General features: G+C 45.4%; 2 long non-coding RNA genes across 4 annotated transcripts in view; both read right to left on the reverse strand.

The window, feature by feature from the left end:
• The window catches only part of LOC106890662, a 36,360-nt gene extending 33,507 nt beyond the window's left edge, over positions 1-2,853 (reverse strand). For both annotated transcript variants that reach the window (XR_001412549.1, XR_001412548.1), the window contains exon 1: positions 2,122-2,853. This is a non-coding gene — a long non-coding RNA (uncharacterized LOC106890662). The remainder of the gene's footprint in view (positions 1-2,121) is intronic.
• A 31-nt stretch (positions 2,854-2,884) lies between these two features.
• Positions 2,885-11,804, reverse strand: LOC106890663. 2 transcript variants are annotated; one of them, XR_001412551.1, is made up of 4 exons: positions 11,602-11,804; positions 5,354-5,483; positions 4,576-4,924; positions 2,885-4,470 (listed from the first exon to the last, which is right to left on the reverse strand). It is a non-coding gene; the product is annotated as an uncharacterized LOC106890663 (long non-coding RNA). The 2 variants fall into 2 exon arrangements; XR_001412550.1 differs by having other exon boundaries at positions 2,885-4,924.
• Between the last annotated feature and the right edge of the window lie 713 nt (positions 11,805-12,517).

A 12,517-nucleotide genomic window follows, 5' to 3' on the forward strand; every position in this document is an offset into this window, starting at 1 on the left:
AAACTGACATTTAGCAGAAAAAAAAAAAAAAAAACCAAACAAAAATAGGTGGGGTGGGAAGAAAACCCTGGGTGGGTAGCTCTGTGTTTGGCTGTGGCTGCAAATCTGTTGGGTGAGCCTTTCTGCCTCTCCAACATAAAAGCACTTTGGGACATGTTCCTAAGATGCCAGGAAAAGTATTTTCCCCTCTCTTTTCTATCTCCTCAGCAGCTCTCCCTGAACTGCCCACACCCAGAAGAGCAGCAGTGTCGAGGCAAACCTTTCACCTTCTTCACGTCTAGCAGCAGGAGGAGGAGGGCAGGCAAGGGTTAAGCCACAGCTTATTTACGAGTGACAAGGGTGTGCAGAAACCTGGAAGATTTTTTTTTTTTTTTCCAATTTTCATTGGGTGACAGACACTTTACAGGCAGTTCTGCTGTCTCTGGGAACGTCAGTGTGAAATGGAGAACCAGTGGCATTTACAGATTGAAGTTTCTCCTTGTACTCAATGACAGAATAGAGTGGGGGGAAAGAAAAAAAAAAAAAAAAAGCCAAACCCAGGAATGTTTTTAACCACCAGCGCCTCCAGCCTGTTTTTATGCTGGCTCTAACTCTGGCTGGTTAGACTCACGGCGCTGCTGCAGCGAGAGGCGGTTGGAGAAGCTGGTGGACAACACAGCATTCTGCTCCACGCTATTTCTCACCCGCTTAATTATATCCTGCACTTACAGTTTTACAGAGAACAGATGTGAAGGCTTACCTTGGGACAGATACATTATGTATACAGCATTAACTTCACACCCATACAGTCCCCATTTTAATTACACAGCCAGTGGGGGACCCAGGGTGGTTTGCTGGCAGAGCAGTTGGTTTCATTAGCAATTCCCAAGACCTCAGCTGTCTGAGAGCATCCTCACCCATGCAGGCTGGGCTGCCCTGGAGATCTATCCCATGGCAGCCACGGGTGAGCCATGCACTGCCTGGCCTCTGAGCTGCAATTGCAAGCCTCCCCCCCCACCAAATCATTAAAAGAGCAACTGCGGGTGCACACTTATGGGCTTGTACAAGCTCCAGCCTGAGATTCACCTAAAACACAAGTATTTTGTAGAAAAGCCTTAATGTGACATGAAATGTGAGGCCAAAGGATATTGAAAGACAACTTGGATGTACAACATTGTAGTAGTTTGTCTGATCTCTGACCCCTGTCAGGGAAACATCAGTTTGACAGGTCCCCACGGGTTGCATCTCTCTGCTAATAAAAGCCTTTTAGCAACACTCAGAGAAGGGGTTTGATCACAGCCTCTTGCTGGGTTTAATAGGCGGCAAAGCACAAGCTAGCATTTGGTTTTGTCACTCCATTTGACACATCTTCTCTTTGAACTGACATAAGCAATGCCCTTACATTTTGTTAGCTTCACAGGCACTCCAAAAATTCCTCCAAATTTTAAAAGATCCAAAATTGGATGAAAATTTTGCTTTAAAAGAGCAGTATTTTCTCCATCAAGCCTAGTGCATCAAAGCCAGGCAAGGAGACGGTTTCTGCATTTGTTCCTTCCCAAGGTGAACAGAAATAAGGGCCACTTCCCTGCTTTCCCCTTTACATCTTTTCCAGGTGGCCAACGGCCCTGCTGAACCCTCTCCCCTCAGCCACCTTTCATTAGCCAGGCTGCCCTTCTCCCCGCCCGCGGTGCAGCCACACGGTCCTCCTGTTCCAGCCCAGGAGAGAAATCATCAATATACATATGTCAGGTGAAATTAAAATTGTCCCTCTGAGTTATTCTATGACACAAGCTGGCACCAGCTATATTAAATCCTATTAATTAATATTTAATTAATTCTTTTCCTTGCCTATAAACACAGAGCGCTACTGCAGAGCACAGAGGCAATTATTATCTGGGGTGCTTCAAGATATTATAACTTTCAGAGTTACAAAAGCTGCATATTTGTTAGAAACAGCATGACAAATCTGTCGCTGTTAGAGCCGCTCTACCAAGACTAGAAAAATCCTGAATAAACTGCAATAGGTCAACAATTTGCCAGAAATATCAGCTGAATCAGGAGCCTGAGGTTTCATCTCACTGGAACATTACTTATTATGTGCACAAAGAGTCCTACCTCAGCAGAACACTGCGCATTACTTACCGAAGGGCCAGCAAGGCATGGCTCGTGTTTCGCTAACTTCCACTCATTCCAGCTTAATTCTTTGATTAGTTATTTATCATCTGCTTTGTGAACTGGTAAGGAAGGACACACGGTGGGACAGGCAATCTCTGCCTCCTGTAGCGCAGAAGACCTGTGCAATAGCATCTGATGAAGTACGGCAGTGGGCAAAACTCAGCAGAATTGGTCAACTTTCTGCAAACATGGTGCTCATTACTAGTCACTCAGTTGGAAGCGATGTAGGAAGTGTGACGGCACTTTTCTATTTGTTTCTTCTCGTTGGGAAAAGGCTCTTCCAGCCAGCAGGGCTTTGGGAGGCTGCACAGCGGCGATGTCCTTGCTGTGTGCTACCTCCCTTGGCACGGACAAGGGGGATACAAAGGTCTGGGTGGTCAGAGGTTGGTGAGCATCCAGGGCTGCCGTACTCCTGCAGGATCCAGCACTGCTTGGTCCACACATGGCATGAATGGGTCAATCAGGCTGGTGAATAACAACTCACCAGCGACACACCAGCTGCTCACCATGTCTGTGCCCCTCGAAGAGGCAACAATGCTTTTGGTCTCCATCCCTACCAGGATGACAGCTGATGACATTTATTCAGGTGGTAACTTTCTCAGTGGCCTTAGGAGGTGAAGCTCCCGAAAAAGAGCCCTGGTGGCTTTTTGGAAAATTCAGCTCTTTGTTTCACTGCAGAACATTGGAAAGGAAGAAGAAGAAAAAAATACTCCTTTACTGAAGTGGAACATTGGAAAGGAAGAAGAAAAAAATACTCCTTTACTGAAGTTGTTACGCAATGAGTCATTTGCTGCCTGACGGGAGATGGGCCAGAGTCCCTCTCTGCGCCGCAGTGATTTGACTAATTACTTCTATCTGCTCCAGCAGAAGAGCAGCCTCCTCCAGACTTTCTGCTGTCTGGGTCCTGTCTGTCAGCAGCAGAGAAGTGGGTAGTGATGGGAAACAATGTCCTTCTGGTTTGGGCGGTGGCATTTCGCCTCTTCCTCACCCCTGCTGGGTGGCAGAACCCAAAAGGAAGAGCTCCCACTTGGTGAAAAGCCGAAGGCTGAAAAAACCAGGCCTGGATAGGCTGGATATTTCGGGGCCAGCGTGTGGGCATTGGCATCTTCTCAGCATGCTGCAGTTGCCCGTTTTGCATAAGCCCATATCTCCATAGACTTCTTGGCTGCACAACTGCTGGGGTGACGGTCCTGTGGGGACAAGGAGGCTGCACGGCACAGCCTGATGCAGTGCTTGCAGCAATTAAAGACTCCCTGGGAACTAAGCACAGTGCAGGTGGCTAGTTAGACTGAGCCATCAGGCTTCAAGGGAAACAGTATTGAGTTTTAAGGTGGTATTTTCTTTCGGCTTGAAGCTGATGAGTTGTCCTTGAGGATTTGGGGACTGATCTGCCAGAGATCTCACTCGAAAACTTCACCTTTGGAGGCTGGGCAGGGGCGAGGAGGGCACACAGGCACACGAAGGGCTTCTTCCAGCACTTGCAAAATGCTGCTGTCTCCTCTGAGCTGCTAAACAGGGCCCAGGACTTCCACAATTGTTAATTAGAGGCGAATGTTAATAAAGTAAATTAGAAGAAAAAGGCAGCTGCGTATGCAAACTGATTATATTTTTACACTTGTTTAAAATCACAACCGTGATTTTTAATTATAGTGGATCAAAGAAAATAACCACATTAATCCAATGTAATCACGTGCGAGCTGATTTGATAACAGCATTGTATTTAATTGGCAGTAAGCTCAGGCAACGTTAAATACAAATGAAAAGCACTGCCACATTCTGAAGACTAATTAATATGACAGACTAGTAGCAAATGCATTGTTTATTACTACTAATTTCCACTAACTGGTTCAACACCATTTTGTTACCATGATCCCCAGTGCTGTGTCCATCAATGTGTGATATTTAAAAGGAAAATTAAACATGATTTATTTTAAGGAGGAACAAAGGAGTTCAAAGATAATTAAATTATGCATTTCAAATACCAAGCTTCAGATAAAGAGCTTTAAAATACAGGATTTTTCTCTTTCCAACTATAAGTCCCCTTGATATGTGCACATAATTCACATTAATGTGCTACATCAGTGACAGAAGGCACTTTTTTTCCTGCACATTTTAATGCAGTTAACAAATGGTGATTTTTTCAGGGGCTGACACAACTCTCAGTGAAGTAAACAGAGAGATTACCCTCAGGACCCTGCCAAAGCCCAGCAAGTCACTGGAAGAATTTCCCTTGGCTCCAGTTGGCTCTCAATCATATTCTAAGCTTTTCAGATCAAGGCCTGTTATCTTTTTTTCTTTTTCATCCTTAGAAAGTACCTAGCAGAAAAGAAGACCATTCATTCAGATAAAGTCTTTTAAATGCAGTGTCCTGAAAGTTTGCTAAAGCTTTCCAGAGAGTCGCACACATTAAAATTCTCCTACCTGACTGTACTACCATCCTCAGTTGGTTATGGACTGTAATGGCACATATTTGTCACACCTTGTTACAGCCTTGGTCAATGGAATAATGGAATAATCAATCATCTATATTTTAGTGTGAGACATAATAAATACAGTGCATAATAGTCAATCAGATCTTCACCAAGGAAAAGTTGAACAATTACAGTGGTTGTCAATGGTAAACTGCCTATGATAAGTATGCAAACATTGACCCCAAGTGTTACACTGAGAACATGGAAATTAAAATCATCTATCTTACTTGATTCAAAGCCTCCCAGATAACAAGGATGGTATTTAAGGAAAACTTCGCCTGGACTCGGATTGCTTCTTTCTGTTAGATTAAAATTAAATTAAGTCAAAATTTAGAAAATACTGGTTTAATTAAAGATACTTCACTATCTCATAAATTATACATTCTCCATCCTGTTGCGAAGCATAAGTTTGATATTAGGTGTCAGAGCTGCAGAGGATTCCTAAAGGTTAGTTCACATTTATGTGCCATATAAAGCAGAATTCTGGAAACGAATGACTAATTATTGAAGTTCCCAAATTGCTACCCCAGTCCGCTTAGCAAATGCAGTCTCCCTGATTTCAGCAAAAGTAGTGTTCTCTTCAGCAGTTTAGTCCAAATATGCAAAATAAGACAGCCAAAAGAGACCTTGGCCAAAATCAGGCATTGGCATGGAATCAAGCGCAAAAAATATTAATAGATAATCATCCAGAAACTAATTATGAAATGTAAAAAGTCCAGTTATCTTACCGAGACCACTTCAAGGAAGAGTGTTTCAGTTTCATTAGCACAGCAGCAGCAGGAGAATCCTTGCAAAGTAGTTTTCCAAATTTCCTAATGCTCTTACCAATGTACATCTGTTAGCTAAAGCCACATTCGTCTAAATTAGAAGGAGAAAAAATATATTTAACAGTGAAAATGATAACTCACTGAAACATACTGTAGATACAACTAAGACCAAAAAAGGCAAAATACAGAAAGATTGAGAACGATGCCTTCCTGGAAATATGCTTTAGTGCAGTGCACGTTGCTGGGATCACCTCTAGGAAACCAGGCCAAAATGAGATGGCCAGTGATATAAAGCAGGGCAGGCTGGACGCCTTGGTAACTTCTTCTGAACTCAAAATTTCTTCTTAAAATGCACTTGGTCCAAACAATTTAAAACTAAATTTAGTGGATTTAGGAATAATCAGATTTAAGGATGAGGCAAAGAGCCTTTTCTGAACCCTCCATCCTTCCATCGCTTCGGCGGCAATAGAGCCAAGCCCTCCTGGTGACATCTCCACACCAGCAGTGGGTTTGTCCCAGCACACGTGGCCTTGGCTGTCATTCCCCTTCCTAAGTGCATGGCTGGGTTGCAGACAGCAGCCTTGCCCTGGGTGGGATTTAAACATGTGTTTAAGGTAAAGCTTGTGCTCCTGTCACGCTCACTCTGCCCTCCCCATATCCACAGTGGTGAGCATATCCACAGAGCAGCCACGTCCAGCATCAGCCCTTACTCTGATGTCTGCTGAATTAGTAACATCAGCCATTACAAACCAAAAGGAGCCTGACAAATGCTCCCTTTGAGAGTGGAGCTACGCTGGGTAACACAGATGCTCATGGTCAGCTTGCTACTGGTAATGGTAGTGATTTCAGTCAAGGTGCCTCTAACACAGGCTTGGCAAATGCTTGGCATGGAGGCAGTGGGCAATAGACACCCATCAGTGCTGAGGAAGACTGTTGAAGATGAAGACAGGGGAGAGGTAAACTCCCTGGCTCCAGGAAATCTGGAGAACTACAGACATTATTGATTTGCAGCACCACTGACAGGCTCCCTTGCTGCAAGGCAGCACTGGCACTCAGTATGATGTGATCCTCCCTCCAAAGAGCGTCTGTGATTGCCTGAACCAGTGCTAAAGACACACATCAGTGCATCCTGAGATGGTTAGAAAAGCTCCTTATGTATTGACCCAGCCATTAGCAGGGTTCTGAGGGGCAGAGCGGGGAGCGAAGCCCTCTGGCAGGGCTCTCAGCTGCACCGTACCACATCTTGGAAAGCTTTGCAGAACCTCAGAAATCCCCCCGAGATGGTTTAGAAACGCCAGAGCTGATTATTCAGATAAGCCACGCTGCGATAAGCTCTGATATCATCAGAAAGGGGTGCTAGGCACTGTCACAGGAGGGAGAGAGATGGGAAGGATGTGAACTCTATTTAAGCGGTCCCGCGGTAAAACAGCTTGCAGCCAGCGCACAACTTACTGTCAGCTCTCTTTGAGCGGCGCCTTTGATTGCGCTGCTCTGTGAAGGAGCACTTGTCACTTTTTATCGAAGGAGAGGGGAAGAAAGCAAGGCAGCCTGTTGCCAGGAGAAAAGATGCCACTCACTTTAAGTTAAAATATAGACAGCTGCAATGCCCTGGCTGCTGGTGATCGAGGACTAGCAGAAGTGTGAAGGAAGTATCAATGCAGGGCAAGAAAAAGAAAACAGCAAGAGACCAGAGCGAGGGTAAAGCGGGGAGGGACGGGGCCCCAGACTCTCTGCTTGTAGCTGGTGGTGCCTGAAATGCCTGAGTGTGCAGGAGGAGAAAACGGCAGCAATGTGCCCTTCGGAAGCCAGCAGCTCCCCATCAGGCTGAGTCGTGATGCTGCCTCCATGGCCCTCGTACCCAAACAGCCGTGGGGACACCTGGGCTGGGATAAAAGGCAGAGTCGCGCTCACCCAACACAGAGTGTTTTAAGTCCTCTTATAATAAAAGAGCAATCTTTTGTTTGGCACTGCCTTGCTGTGGGCTAGTTACCCCTTACAGCAAGTTATCCTCAGCACGTGACGAGCTCTGATCAAAATGGAGAGAAGCCGTAGCGTAGCACATTCTGTCCTGCAGCCTCAGTCTTCCTGCATCCTCAAGCTCAGAGCTCTTCAGTGACATCCACCTTAAGGAGCTGGAAATCCCTGGCTCCAGAGCAAGAGTATTAAAGCACCGTGATTGTATCTTTGTCACCCAGCTAGCAGAGGAAAACAACTTGAGGAAGGTACAAAAGCTCAAGCAATGCAAGCACCCCATCACCCTCCGCTGTTGTCTGTCAGGATTCTGCCTGCTCAAGATAACAATCAGCAAACAGAAAACCCCGGACAAAAAGGCTCAGGCAGAGAAAGCCCAATTTCCCCTTAGCCCCTGGTGCGTCTGCTCAGAGTTTCTTTGGTATATTAAAAAGCACCAGAGAGGATAGTAGTAACCAAAAAGATGGAGGGAATGACTCTGCAGATATAGTGGAGACAAAAATGCAAGGCAATATTACAGTATCCCAATTACCATGAGGCAAAGCGTTTCCCCCTGGCGCTGGGAAAGCTGGCATTTAACAGCTGGATCCTGCAGCCTAACCAATTTACTTCTGTGGGTTTGTTGCTTACAGCAAAGCAGAAAATATTTATAGCTATCGTTTTTCTAAATTCAGTTTAATCCTTGCCCAATTTGACTACAAAACCTGTGTAATTTCTGGCAAGACTCTTTGGAAGCAATTCCTCATGCACACTTTACAAAGTGTATTGCATTTCCCCGTCCCAGCACACACATGCCGTGGCAGTGAGGCTCCTATACCTTGTCCCAGCTACCAGATTTTGAGGATCCTATCTCTTTGTACAAGCGTAGGAATCATAAATGGTGTATCTGTCCTGAACTGATGATGGATAAAGTCACTAAAATCACTTATACACTCACTTTAGTGGCATTAGAGCACTATTAGCTTTGTGTGCTGCAGAGGGTGGATAAGTGGAAGTCTGATTTTTCATTTGGTTCTAGTTGTCATCAATCTGCTATATTTTCTAACGCATGTTGCATATGCTTATGCTGTGCTTTTCCTTTAATATGAGCACAGGGGCTCACTCACAGGTTCCACAATTCTGCTGCTAATACCACTCTGTGTCTCATGGCAGCACAGAGCCATCCATCCCGGCAGTGGAGAGCAATCACACTAAGAAATTACACATACATTTGGCAACAGGCAATGCCAATGTCACCTTCTAAACAGGCAAGCAAGGGATGCAGGAATAAACAGAGGAACAGCCTTTCCCCTGGAAGCAGAGGAAGGCAGCGACTCCAAGTCCTGCAATATTGAGTTATCATCTGGACCTGGCTACATTTCCCTGAGACCTGCTTCTCTTCATCTCAGCCTGTAGTGAGTAGGTGACATATGGATGTCTTCATGCTCCTGGACATCTTGCCAGAGGTCACAGTCCTTTTCTTTTCCCCTGGTAAGTTGGGGGTGGTTCCTGGAAGCTTTGTGGACTCTTCCCATCCTATCTACCTTTGGAGCTCATTAGCTCTCTGCTGTGCACCAACTTTGTGTGGAAGCAACACAGGAGCAACCCTGCCAGGTTCAAAACCAAAGGATATTTTCCTGCAGTAAAAACCCCATTGCTGTACAGGGCTGCATCGTGCTACGGGCACTAAGTCCCCACCAGCACAGGGCTGCCTGGATGTGGCGCTCAGCACCGAGTGCTGAGGGGCACAGGGGACCCTCACGCATCCCGGGGGTGAATGGGCCAAGGGAACTGCAGAAGGGGCAAACGCAGGATGGGAATGGTGCCACGGTCTGCAGGGACAGACCAGCACCCATCCCTGGGGACGTGCCACACCGAGCCCTTGGGGACACACAGCCAGAGTCACCAGAACCATCACTGTCCCATGGCACAGAGCGTGGGGACACAGGGTGAGCACCACCTGTGGGACAGGCCTGAGCTGAGACAGCATCTCTGCTGTACAAAGAAATGAAAATGCTTTTTTGAGGTTGAAAACCTCTTTTGAGGTTTTTTTTTGTTTTTAAGAGAGAGGACTGCAGATCTTGTCTATCCCAGGAAATATGTTATAAAACTGCAATTTGCCTGTCTTGGCTCTCTCACCCTAGCACTGACCCTAAAGATAAACTCCCATGAATAAGTCTAATCCTGTTTTTCATGTTTCCCCAGGCTAATGAATATTTATGAATCATTTCTCCAGAGCCAAAGCATGGCCCTTACAACCAGCCATGATAGTTCAATTTGTTTTCTTGCCAATTCTTCGAATTGTTTTTTTTGTTGTTGTTCTTTTTGAAACTTGGGGCGGGAGGGGGGAAATCTCATTCCCAGTTGGTTCTTATCAAAGTGTGTGGGGTTTTTGTTTGTTTTGTTTTTTATTTATTTTAAACTCAGCTGGTGCTTGGAGGCTTTCCAATCGGCTTGAATGATTAATGTGGTGCCACTGACTTGTTTTGTGTTCGTATTAAAAAAAAAAAAAAAAGGCACAATTCATGTTTTCTAAAGAGCCAGTTAGGTATCTCTGATTGACCATGCCATGTAAGTTTTAAATTGTTCTTTGTGTGCACAAAACGTATAGCAAAAAGGAAGCATTTCCACAGAGATGAATGGAACATTCAAGGTTAGAGAGACAGGCAAAAAAGAAAATAATACCGCCTCTCAACAAGTTGTGTATTAGACTATAATCATTACAAAGCCAGGTCTTAATATCTTACATTTATTTAACAGGGAAGACTTGTTCTTTTGCCTTCTATTTATTTAGCTAGTCTGAATTCAGTTTGAATAGTAAAACAGCTTTCCCAGTTTAGCTGCATTACCAAGTCAAGGTCATTCCCCTCAGAGAAAGATCAAGATCCTCTATAAGGGAAAAAAAAAAAAAAAGAAATTACTCTCTTTCCCTGATTGATCTACTGAACATCATTAGCGAGGGGTAAGAGATATCTAAACATGCTCTGTGGTCTATTGACTTCTCGGGAGCTTTTTGAGTGTGAAACAGAAGGAAGTTATGCAATTACCTTGAAGAAAAAAAAAAGTTTCTTTAGTGGTATTTGGAAGTAAAACAGAGTTGTGAAGGGGGGAGGATCCTGGAGGACTCTCACAAGCTGCGTGTTTGTGGGTCAATAAAGTGGTAAAGAAATGCAGTTCTATTGATTTGCATTGTGTGCTGCTTCCTGGGTGAGAGTTCAGCCTTTTATAATGTTTTTCATCCAATGTTTTAACAATTTCTTTAGAAGTTTGATAGCACTTAATAGCACGTTTTTATTTAGAAATAATAACTGTTTGTACTTAAACTCATTAGACTAAGATGTGCCATTGTAGTCCTATCACTCTTGGCAAAGCCTGCAGGAGCTACATCCAGGAAATGTAACTTTCACACCAGCCAAAATATATTGCATTATAAAACCCCAAACAACAAAAGCTATCGCATTCATTTTTCTGATTTTATCTTTATGTCAGAGGAAAAAAAAAAGGTTGACTTTAAAGCCAGAGGGTGAAGGGCACCTTCCCCAGCTTCCTTTGCTGCAAGAAGAAAGACCATTACCAGGGACCCAGAAATTGTTCCAAGGGTTAAAATTACTCACAGCATATTAAGGGGTGCTCCTCCACATGCTCAGCACTACCTGGAGTGAGGAGATGGGCAAGTGGGCGGCACTGCAGCTGCGTGGCCAAGGGGTGATGCTCCCCATCATCTGCTGGCTCTCCAGGGCAGGAGCCTTTTCCTCCCATTTATCTGAGTGAGGCTGATTACAGCTGATCCCCACAGCGACCATGAACTTCGTTAAGGCAGCCCCGTGGAATGAGCACTGCCCAAGAGTGCCTGTGCCCACAGAGGCTTTAGCCGGAGTGCCTGGAGGAGGTGACACTGCCGGGGTCCCCAGCCTGGCACATGCACAAGCCCTGGTCTGCCTGCCTCAGCCAGCCTGGCTGGAGCGCGCAGAAAGAGCTCGGAGCCTCCGTGGCATCTCTCCTGCCCATGTGTGCACACACGTGTGTGTATAGATATAAAATATACATACACACATATAGATACACCTCCCCCTCAGTCCCTGCCAGCCAAACAGCAAGACCCTGAAACATTCCCTTGTAAGGATACCTGGAAATGGTCTGGGAGGGCTCAGTCACTTAAATTCTAGCTTCATTCTTATCCATTGAAAGTTTAACCAGCGATCTCTATGAAAATAGACTTTTGATCCCCAGTAAGCTCAAAAATCCAAATGGCTCACCACCTTTGGAGGACTGAAGGTGCTCTCACTGTCTCCACCTTCTCACAGGTAAACAGCTCCAGCTCCACTGGTCCCAGCAGGCATTGGTGAGGCAGGGGGTCATTCTTGGAGCTGCTCCAGGGTTGGAGGAAGGACCAGCACAGCTCAGTCTTGCACAGTCGAGGGTCTGCAGTGTATGCTGCCAGTGTCCTGAAGATACCACCCTGCAGGGGCAAAACAGGGCTGAAACAGTCTCCTCTGTCTCCCTGCCTTCTCAGGCCAGGGAGAGAGCAATCCTATTACAGTCTGCAATCAAAGAAAAAATAAAATTATTAAAAAAAAACCTGTTGCTTTTCCTGTCTCTGTTGCCAGCCCACCCAGATCACTGATACCCCATTTCATAAGGTGCAGCTCCCCACATCCACATTCTCTCCCACTCGTAAAGACAGTTCAGTGGGCTCACATGACCCTGACCCATGGCTGGAGGAGATGCCCGAAGCAGGAACAATGCTAACCAGAAACCAAATCTTAATGAACAATTATGGAAAAACATTGCCAAAGGCTCCACGAGATCCCTGCCTACTCCTCCAGCACACGCATCAGGCGGCTCCGGCAGCGCATTTGCTGGTTATCATTGCTGTAAATCAAAGCAGAATTAGCATAATTGTTCAGGTCTGGGGTTTGTTTTTACTGAGGTCACAAACAAGCTGATGACACTGGGGGTTTTTTTTGCACCATGTAATTGTGCTGGCAGCCTAATTTTCAACACCCTGCTCACCTATGCTCAGTCACAACAGTGTTAACGGCAACTTTCTTCGAAAGGAAACCAATTGTTCCAGGAACGCATCTGAGTTCAGTGATATTTCTGTCAATCCAGTGGGCTGTCTTCACTTCTTCCTTCCTTAGGAGACAATCATTGCCTGCTGGGACTTTATGCATA

This window comes from Calidris pugnax, unplaced genomic scaffold, assembly GCF_001431845.1.
Source record: "Calidris pugnax isolate Ruff unplaced genomic scaffold, ASM143184v1 scaffold81, whole genome shotgun sequence".
Lineage (NCBI taxonomy): Eukaryota > Metazoa > Chordata > Aves > Charadriiformes > Scolopacidae > Calidris > Calidris pugnax.